At 46.0% G+C, this 10,317-nt stretch overlaps 1 non-coding gene across 1 annotated transcript; it reads left to right on the top strand.

Annotated features, from left to right (window-relative positions):
- Nucleotides 1-5,179: 5,179 nt before the first annotated feature.
- On the top strand, nucleotides 5,180-5,252 carry trnar-ccu (transfer RNA arginine (anticodon CCU)). The gene has a single exon. It is a non-coding gene; the product is annotated as a tRNA-Arg (tRNA).
- Nucleotides 5,253-10,317: the final 5,065 nt, after the last annotated feature.

The raw sequence follows: 10,317 nt of genomic DNA, 5'->3' as shown, positions 1-10,317 counted from the left end.
TGAGGGGATAGCCCTTGTCACCCACCAGCCATCCATCCGGCTGGGCTGGAGCACTGAAGAGCCCTGGCACCTGGGAGTGTCTGAGGATGTAGGCGTCGTGGGAGCTGCCTGGGTACCTTGCACAGACTTGCAGAATCTGCATCCTGTGATCACACACTATCTGCACGTTCATGGAGTGGAAGCCCTTCCTGTTGACGAAGGCACCGGGCTCACCTGCTGGCACCTTGATGGCCACGTGTGTACAGTCTATAGCACCCTGGACACAGGGGAAGCCAGCAATGGCCGTGAAGCCTCTGGCTCGCTGTGTCTGGCTTGCCTGGTCCGAAGTAGTGGATGAAGGTCAATGCACACCTGAACAGAGCGTCTGTAAACTGGTTGACACAAGTGTGGACACCTGATTGGGAGACTCTGCAAAGATGACCCACCAACCCCTGGAAAGAACCGGAGGCATAGAAGTTGAGGGCAGCTGTAATCTTTAGAGCCACTGGCATGGAGTGTCCACCCACACAGTTAGCGGAGATCTCAGGGCCGATCATCTGACAGATATAGTTGACTGTTTCCCTTGAGAGATGGAGCCTCCTTCAGCATTGCACCTCAGACATATTGAGGTAGCTGCTTTGCCGCCTGTAAACCCTGGCAGCAGGATAGTGGAGATTTCTGCGGCCCCTTCCGCCTTGGACTTCCTGTTGGCCCTGTGCCCTTTGTGCCTGCGCCTCTCTTCCCAAAGGTGGCTCCCCTGGAAGCTGAATGTGCACTCTTGGCCTCCTCCCCCTACTGGCCGTCCCTTCCTCCTCAGAGGAGGTACCTCCAGTGGAGAGTACAACTCTCATTCCCAGGCTAATGGAAGACTTCCTGAAACCTGCAGACCTCAAAAAGGATCTTCACTGTAGACTGCTGACCTGAAGACTGAGTCTTGTCCAAGCAGCTGGAATGAGTTTTGAAGTATTTCTGCTCACACAGGCAAGTATCAGTAACTTTCCAAATTAAATATCTGACTAGGGACCTTCACAACCCCACTGACCCCTCTTATCCCGCCCGTGGGTGAGGTTATATAAATGTGTCCTACCCGCCAGCCTGTCGCGCCCATGCGACGACTTGAAGATCGCACTGGCCCCAGAAAATCGCCATCAATTGGTGCCTCAGAGGCCTTAAGTGGCCCATTAATTAATGGTGGTCACGCATCAGAGATCATCGCGTGCCCACCCACCAAAATATCACGAAGGTGTGCCGTCACGTCGGGACGCTCGCCAGACGTCACCGCGCATCATTTTACGCATCGGCATGTGGGGCCCGCCCCCATACGCCAACAGGAATATTCTGCCCAGAATGTCGAGATAATTAGGTCATTTACTGGCTAGAAAGCTGTAACTAGTGGGAGTGCCACACAGATCAGTACTGGGGACGCAACTATTTACAATCTATAATGATGAGTTGGATAAAGGGACTGACTGTATTGTAGTCAAATTTGTTGATTACACAAAGATAGATAGACAAGCAAGTTGTGAGGAGGATACAAAGAGTCTGAAAGGGATATAGGTTAAGGGAGTGGGCATAAAATGGTAGATGGAGAATAATGTGGGAAAATGTGAGGGTGTCCACTATTTCAGGAAGAATAGGAAAGCAGGATATTATTTAAATAGAGAGGGAGACTACAAGATTCTATAGTACAGAGGGATCTGGGTGCCCTTCTACACGAGTCACAGCAAGGTAGCATGCAGGTACAGCAAGTAATTAAGAAGACTATATTGGCATTTATTGTAAGGGGGGATGGAATATAAAAGTCGGGATGTCTTTCTACAACTGGCATTGATGAGATCACACTAAGAGTACTGTGTACACTTTAGGCTCTCTTGGTTGGGGCAACAGCAGTGTAATGGTAATGTCATTGGAATGATAATTCTGTGATTGAGGTTAGATCTCGGGGTGGGGAGTGGGGGGAGGGTTTAAATCCCACCCATAGTAGTGGGTGGAATTTAAACACACTCACTTAATCTAGAATTACACACAATAAAACTAACTGAACATATAGAGCTCAACATCAGACAAATAAAGCAGGAGTATGATAAATATAATGTTCATACTGCTGCAGTGTGTCAATGAATAAGCATTGGATTCAGGGGTGAGCAAGATGATGAAAATAGTGGGAGAAATTGCTGAGGTGCTGTTCACAATGTTCCAACCAATCCTCTTTAGATTCAGGGGTGGAGTCAAAGATTTGGAAAGTTGCAGGTGTTGCACCCTTGTTCAAAGAAGGGGAGATGAAGAAACCTGACAAATAGAGGGCCAGTCAGTTTAACATCAGTGGTAACAAAGCTTTTAGAAAGTGTGAACTGGGGGGACATTAACAACATGTGGACAAGTATTGACTAATAGAGTCAGCAACGATTTGTTAAGGACAAATCACATTTGATTGACTTGTGTTATGATCTCCGTAGAGACCAATAACTATTTAAAAGAAACGAATTTCCTAATTAACCAATAGAAATAAACTGAAGGACAAGGTTTCATTTTTTAAGACTTTAACTGTGACAAACAAACTAAAGTCAACAGAAGTCAAACATTACATCAAACATCAAACTAGAGTAAAACTTAAATTTCGCATTCACCAGCTAACACAATCAAAATATGAAATACATCTTGTACATAATGTTACACTTCTGGCAGATATATAGCATTACAGGAACAGGCCCAGAGTTACCCCCAGCTCTCCAGCAGAGATTCACTTCTCCCCACCCTGTCAGGTCGAAACTTCTAATCTCCTTTGACAATCATTCCACCCCTGTTTAAGTTTTGAGGATTTGATTATCACCAGTAAGGCACACTTCGATGACACAGTATTCCTTAAATCTTCAAGGCCCATGTTTTCTGTTCCCTTTCTTTTGAACAGAAAGTGAGCTCTCACAAGCATCCTGCTTGGTTGTTACCACAAAAACAGTTCGGATTCTCCTTCTCAACCAGCAGCCATCCTTTCTCCATGAGATGTGAACTGCTACCACCCGCCCCCACTCCCCCCACCACCACCCCCCCCACCCCCCCCTAACCCTAACCCCAACCTCAATGGATTTCTGTTTGAGTTTCTCTCCCCATGGCAACCTGATCACATGGGTATGTCTGCAAGTGCAGGTGTTCTTTCAGAATTCTCTGTTTGACTTTGAGTTAAAGATATGTTTCAAAACGTAACTGTCTTCAATGTTAGGACTAAGCCACTGCTGATTGATACACATTAATGGTTTGAAGGCACTGGGCACAATTTTGAAGTTCACAAATGATATGAAACTCAGAAGTGTAGTAAACAATTAGGTAGTTAACAGTTGACTTCAAAAGGATATAGAGAGGCTGGTGGATTGAGTGGACACATTGCAGGTGAAATTCAAAGCAAAAGGATGTGAGGTGATACATTATGGTAAGAGGTATTTTAATGGGGCTTCAAGCTCAGTGAGACCTGGGGTTGTGTGTGCACCAAACTTTAGTGGAAGTCAGACAGGTTTACTAGAATGATTCCAGGAATGAGAGATTACAATTATGTGGATAGTCTCGAGAAGCTTGTTCTCCTTTGGGGAGAGGAGGCTAAGGGGATATTTCGTAGTGGTGTTCAATATCATGGAGGGTTTAAAAAGAATAAATAGAGAGACAATAGAAGATTTAAGCTAATTGTCAAAATAACCTCAGGCGACATGAGGAGAGATTTTTTTTATATGACAAATGGTTATGATTTGGAATGAATTGCTTGATCCAGTGGTAGACTGAGGTCAATTGGAGCCTTCAAAAGAGAATTGGATAAATACTTAAAGGGAGAAAAAATGCAGGGAAATGAGGAAAGAGTGAAATTAACGCATCTTGGAAAGTACCAGGACAAACATGATGGGCTGAATAGCCTCTTTCTGTGTTGTACTATCTCCAATTCTCGGATTCTGATGCAATGCTACAATGTGGTTGTGTATGAAAGGAAAGGGTGAGACACAACAAGGCTTCAAATCTTGCAGTGATTATCTAGAGACAAAGGGACATGTTACAATTTCTTTGCATATGTATCCCCAGGAGCCTAATGGACAAGAGACCAGCCTTTGGAGCCAGGGATGGTGGGTTCAGGTAGAGCAGGGTTTGGTCTTGAACCAAATATCACAACACATTCTATAACAAGCAGGTAGTGTTTCTCTTATCTGAGCAGCTCCTGTTCTGTATCCCTTGCTTTCTGCTATCACAATCCAATACAATGTTCAAGTTGTGCACCATCCCAATATTCAGGGAAGAATATCACCAACAGTTTCCAGGCAACTACATTCCTTTTAACTCCTATCTTCAGTTAGCCAACACCCCGGGCACTGTTACTATTTGAAATGTAGACCCTCAAATCTGATTCATGTTATCTGAATTGAGTTTAATCTGTCAATTGTCCACCAGTTACTCCAAGCAGTCTATGTCTTTTGAAGCTGAACATTATCCTCCTCACAGTTCACAATACTGCGAGCTTTGTGTCAGCAGCAAAGTTTGAAATTGTGGACACCAAGGTCCAGTTCATTATTATGTATCTGAAAGATCAGGGGTCCTAACACTGACCCCTGGAGATCTCCAATATAAACCTTCCTCCAGTCTGAAAGACAACCATTCACAACGGCTCTCTGTTTCTGTCACTCAACTAATTTTGTATCCATGCTGTTACTGTCCCTTCTATTCCATCAGCTCTGCTTTTGCTGACAAGTCTGTTGTGAGGCATTTTATCAAATGCCTTTTGCAAACCCATGTACCCACATCAACTGCATTGCTCTCATCAACCCACTCTGTTACCTCACCAAAACCTCAACCAAGTTATTTAAACAGGATTTGGGCTAAACAAATCCATGATGATTCTCCTTAACTAACCTGCATTTGCCCAAGTGACTGTGAACTTTGTACCAAATTATTGTTTCTAGAAACTTCCCCACAATCAGCCCGATTACAATAAACACTTAAGGAGGTTCAACTGGACTAATTGTCAATGTACAAGAGACAATCACATCCTGTTACATCATTGTTGGGAGCTTTGGAATTGATAGAATTTGATTGTGAATGAAAAGAAAGTGCTGGGCCACAAAATGCCTTCAGATTTGTCAGTGACTCTCGACAGGAACTGACCTCCTGTCCCATCATGACTCTTGAGACAGACGGATAATCCAATAGCTGCAGTATTGACTTCTATACAGCCCCAGTGGCCTAATGGATAAGGCACTGGCCTCCTAAGCCAGGGATTGTGGGTTCAAATCCCATCTGGGGTGAGACAGATTTTGGCCCAGAAACAAACATCAAAGAACCTTTTATCAACACTGGCAGATTGATTTCCTTTCAATTTATCATCCAATCTTGGCCATTCCTGTGCAGCACCCTTCTCTGTCACTTGTTTCTCATTGGCACAATCCAGTGCAATGTTTCTACTAAACTGTGAGCCACCCAACATTCAGGGAGTAAAAGCAAAATACTGCAGATGCTGGAAATCCAAAACAAAAATAAAAATACCTGGAAATACTCAGCAGGTCTGGTAGCATCTGCGGAGAGGAATACAGTTAACGTTTCGAGTCCATATGACTCTTCAACAGAACTAAGTAAAAATAGCAGGGTAATGTCACCTGCACTTGCCAGGCAAACACTGTCCCTTTCATTTCTGTCTTCAGCTCACCCAACACCACAGATACAGTTGTTAATTTGAAATGTCAACACCCAATTACAATACACGTATTATTCATATTACCAGATTCAGGGGTGAAATATACACACACTCTCCCTCCAAGCTGGAATTTACAAGGTTCAAATGCTACCTGGCCCTTTTCCTTATATCCTTTTGAGATCCTGACTCTCTGATTGGAGGGTGTCCTAAGACCATAAGTAATAGGAACAGGAGTGGGCCATTCCGACCATCACACCTGCTCCACCATTCAATAAGATCATGGCTGATCTGACTGTGGCCTTAACTCCACTTTCATGCCTGTCCCCCAACCATAACCCTTGTCTCCCTTGTAGATCAAGAATCTGTCTAACTCAGCCTTGGATATATTCAATGACCCAGCCTCCACTGCTCTATGGGGAGGAGAATTCCAAAGGTTAATGACCCTCTAAGAGAGGCAATTCCTCCTCATCTCCAGCTTTAATGGGACACCCCTTATTTTGAATGTGTGCCCACTGGTTCTAAAATCCCCCATGAGGGGAAACATTGTCTCTGCATCTACCCTGTCAAGCTCCCTTAGAATCTTTCAATAAGATCACCTTGCATTCTTCTAATTTGCAAATAATATCAGCTTAATCTGCTCAACCTTTACTGATAAGACAATCCTTTCATCCCAGGAATCAGCCTAGTGAATCTGTTGTGAGCTGCTTCCAATGCAAGCTCTTTTTTTGCTCTTTCATGGGATGTGGGCATCACTGTCAAGGCCAGCATTTGTTGCCCATCCCTCAGTTCAACTGAATGGTTTGCTGGATAATTTACAGAGGGCAGTTAAGAGTCAATCACATTGTCATGTGTCTGGAGTCACGTGTAGGTCAGATTAGGTAAGAGTGGCAGATTTCCTTCCCTAAAGATAATTAGTGAACTTGATGGGTTTTTACAACAATCAATGATCGTTTCATGGTCGCCATTACTGAGACTAGCTTCATATTCCAGATTTGTTAGTCAGGGATCTCTAGTTTTGAATCTCCTTCCTTTCCCAATCATGGGAACGTGTCTCCTCTGTCCTCAAACTATGTCCTCTCGGAAGGGCTTCTATTGTTCAATAACTACTTTGTCTACCAAATTCTGATTCCGATCCACCTGGACCAGTCTCTGTTATTGAGTCCCGAGGATCACCACTGTATACTTCTCCCCAGCCTGAAAAGCAGCTGTTCACCATCACTGTCTGCTCCCCATCCCTTAATCAAATTCATATTCATACTGTCACTGTCTCTTTGATCCCATGACCTTTCATTTTTCTTACAAGACTATTCCTTCCTTAAATATTCTTTCAGGGGATGTGGGTGTCACTGGCAAGCCCAGCATTTGTTCCCCATCCATAATTGCCCTTGAGAAGGTGGTGATACCACCTATGGTCAATTATATGGTGTTGCCATAGATTCTCCTTTAGGCCCCACTTTCACCAACATTTTTGTTCATTTACTTATGAAAAAGCCTTTTCAATGGAATGACCCCTAACCTCTGACCCCTTGCACATTTCGGATATGTGGATGATATGTTTGCTATATTTCAATCTGCAGTTGCATGTAAGAATTTATTTACACACCTTAATGTGCTCCATCCCACGCTCAAATACACCTTTGGAATGGAGTTGTCTAACAAACTCCCCTTCCTCAATGTGCTAGTTGAGAAATAAGCTCATGGGTTCTCTGCTACTGTCTGAAAGTCTACCTTCACTGGTCAATATACACGTTGGGATTCCTAAAGCTCCATCCGCTATGAAATTGGCTTTTTCGGCAATCTCTAAACAGGGCCCTATCTATTTTCTCACTGTGCAAGCTTGGTGCTGAAATAGGGGGCATCACAGCTATCCTGCGGGATAATGGCTTCCCTGATCAGATCATTGCTCATTATGTATCTCGCATACTCACAAGTTTACCCATGGCCGCCACCTTCGGGCCTGAATAGCGCCCAGTCTACCTCAGATTGCCCTGGAAGGGGAAGGTAGCTCAAAAATTTGAGCAACTATCCAGCAACAAAATGAGTCTTATTTTCCACTAACAGGGCACGGATGTCAAGATAAAAAGATGCTCTGCCTACCACACAAATGAGTAATGGAGTATTATCACACAGTTGATAGTAAATGCTGGGCTGTTCAAGTCCCAGATGGAAACTTGAAACAACTGTCATAACCCATTTTGCAATTTGTATGTTCTGATATGCAGGCTTTGAATTCAGTAGTAATAAGACCACCGAGTTTCAAGAGGTTTTCTATAAAACTAAATTAAACATTTATTAATACAAGAAAGATTGTAAGCACGTACATAAGTCTACAAAATTAATATTATAATAACTACAAAAATCCCCTAATTAATTTGACTCCTAGTTCCACGCCTGTTGAGGCAACAGTAAAACACATAGGGTGGAAATCTCCAGCCCGCTGGTGACGGGCGTGATAGGTAATGTGCACAGAAAATATGGTGTGACCTGCTTCACGACGGCATGAAGGCAGGTCGCGATCGTCTGCTCAGCCAGCCAACAGCGGGCTGTGTTTCTCACAATTAATCAGCGGGAGCTAATTGTAATACATCAGCCTATAATTAAAAGGCCATCCCGTCAGGTTCTTGGAACCCTGCCATATCATCCATGGATGTCAAGGTAAGCAAGGGAAGTGATCACGCATTAGGGACACCTGTATAAACTGACCAGGCCTCTGCAACCGAGACACATCAGGCACAGCCACAGTGATATGATTGGGATCGGGCTCCTAGCCTGCCCACCCATGCAAGCAACACAGAGGCACCAAAGGGCCACCAAGCACACCAGACCTTTCTCACCCCTGACACCCCGCACCCCCGGCACAGACTTCAAGTCCGCCACCAATTTATTGGACCACAGAGCAGTTGGACTGCACACATCATACAATCTCCTCGCCAATGCTGGCCATGTAGCAGTCACTGCTGAAGGCGCTCACAGCCCCTTGCAATCTCAGCATCCTAGTATGAACCAGTGTTCCCCATGTCACAGGTTGACAGGGCAGCCATGCAGTGCACTCATCTGTGGCTATCCAAGAGGTAACCAGCACCCTCCGGGAAACGTTAAGGGGCGGTCACAGGGCCAGGAAAGGTGCTAAGTACAGCCATGATAACCACGTGTCTCTCACTCTTTCATGCTGCAGGAGGACCACATCAGGATCATGGATCCTGGTGACCTAGCTGTATGCCTGATGGCTTACAGAGACCGTAGAAGACAGAGGAGAGAGTGACTAAGGCTCCTGGCTGTGCAAAGGCAGGAGCAGCAACCTCATGAAGAAGGGGCAGCAGGGGCTCCTGCACATGCTGCCCAGGAGCGACAGTGAGCCATGGCTGGTCGGCACCTAGTGACACCCAGGGTCTATAGATGCCGCCTGCCATTCCTGCAGATGACCGAGAACTAGTGTTGCCAACAACTGCGCATGTCTAGGGACCTGGTGGCTCACATCTGCCACTTAATGCTGCAGGACAAGCACCAAGGGGATGCCCACTGCCAGTGGCTGTGAAAGTGACTGCGGTGCTCAATTTCTAAGCCAGTGGCTCCTTTCAGGGCACCACAGGTGGCCTCTGTGGGATCTCACAATCCAACATCTACAAATGCATCCATGAGGTCACGGATGCCATCTTCTCCATGGCACACAACTTTGTGCATTTTGCCCGGGACCGGGACAGCCAGGATGCAAGTGTCATTGGATTCACCCAGATCTCGGGATTCCCATAGGTGCAGGGTGTGATTGACTGCACTCGTGGGGCTCAGGTCTCCATCACTAAACTCGTTGGACTTCATCAACCACAAGGGATTCCACTCCCTGAACGTGCAGCTGGTCTGCGACCACCAGAAACTCATCCTTCAGGTGTGCGCATGGTTTCCAGGGAATGTCCACGACGCCTACATCCTCAGTCGTCGCTCGCATATCCCTGGAGTCTTCCAGGGTCCACAGAGGCTGCAGGGATGGCTCCTCAGGGACAAGGGCTACCCACAGAGGATGTGGCTGATGACACCCGTGCGGTAGCCTCAGACTGCAGCAGAGCGACGCTATAATGAGGCTCATGCAGCAGCTTACAACTTGGTGGAGCAAACCATCGGGATGCTGAAGATGAGGCTCTGGTGCCTGGACCGGTCTGGTGGAGCCCTGCAATACAGTCCGCAGAGGGTCTCACACATCGTCGTCGTCTGCTGCGCCCTTTACAACCTGGCACTGCAACGGGGTGAGCAGCTGGCTGAGGAGTAGATGGAGGAGCTGGAGGTCTCCTCCAATGAGGAGGACGCCGACAGGGATGAGGGTGAGGAAGTCCGCAGTGGTGACGATGTTGGGAATGAGGTCCTCGTATTGGCCAGACGAGGCAGGTGCTCGGCAGGCCCTCATAGCTGCCAGATTTGTGGAAGATGATGACGACAGGCAGTGAGGTGACCCCATAGATCCTCACATTGCATCTGTGAATGTTTGACTCCAGTCTGGCTTATGGCAGCGCGAATACCCTCTGTGAGAATGCTCTTGTCATGGAGACACGGTGGAGACCCTAATAGTCACTCGATTGCAAGAGGATGATAATTACATGCAGTGAGGACACATCATAGATCTTTACATAGCCCCTGAAAATGTCTGACTCCTGTCTGTCTGAGGGCAGTTTGCTTGCACTCCATGATCA

The sequence above is a fragment of the Cetorhinus maximus genome, chromosome 16 (genome assembly GCF_964194155.1).
Source record: "Cetorhinus maximus chromosome 16, sCetMax3.hap1.1, whole genome shotgun sequence".
NCBI classification, from domain to species: Eukaryota; Metazoa; Chordata; class Chondrichthyes; order Lamniformes; family Cetorhinidae; genus Cetorhinus; species Cetorhinus maximus.
This window is presented reverse-complemented; position numbering and strand designations above follow the sequence as displayed.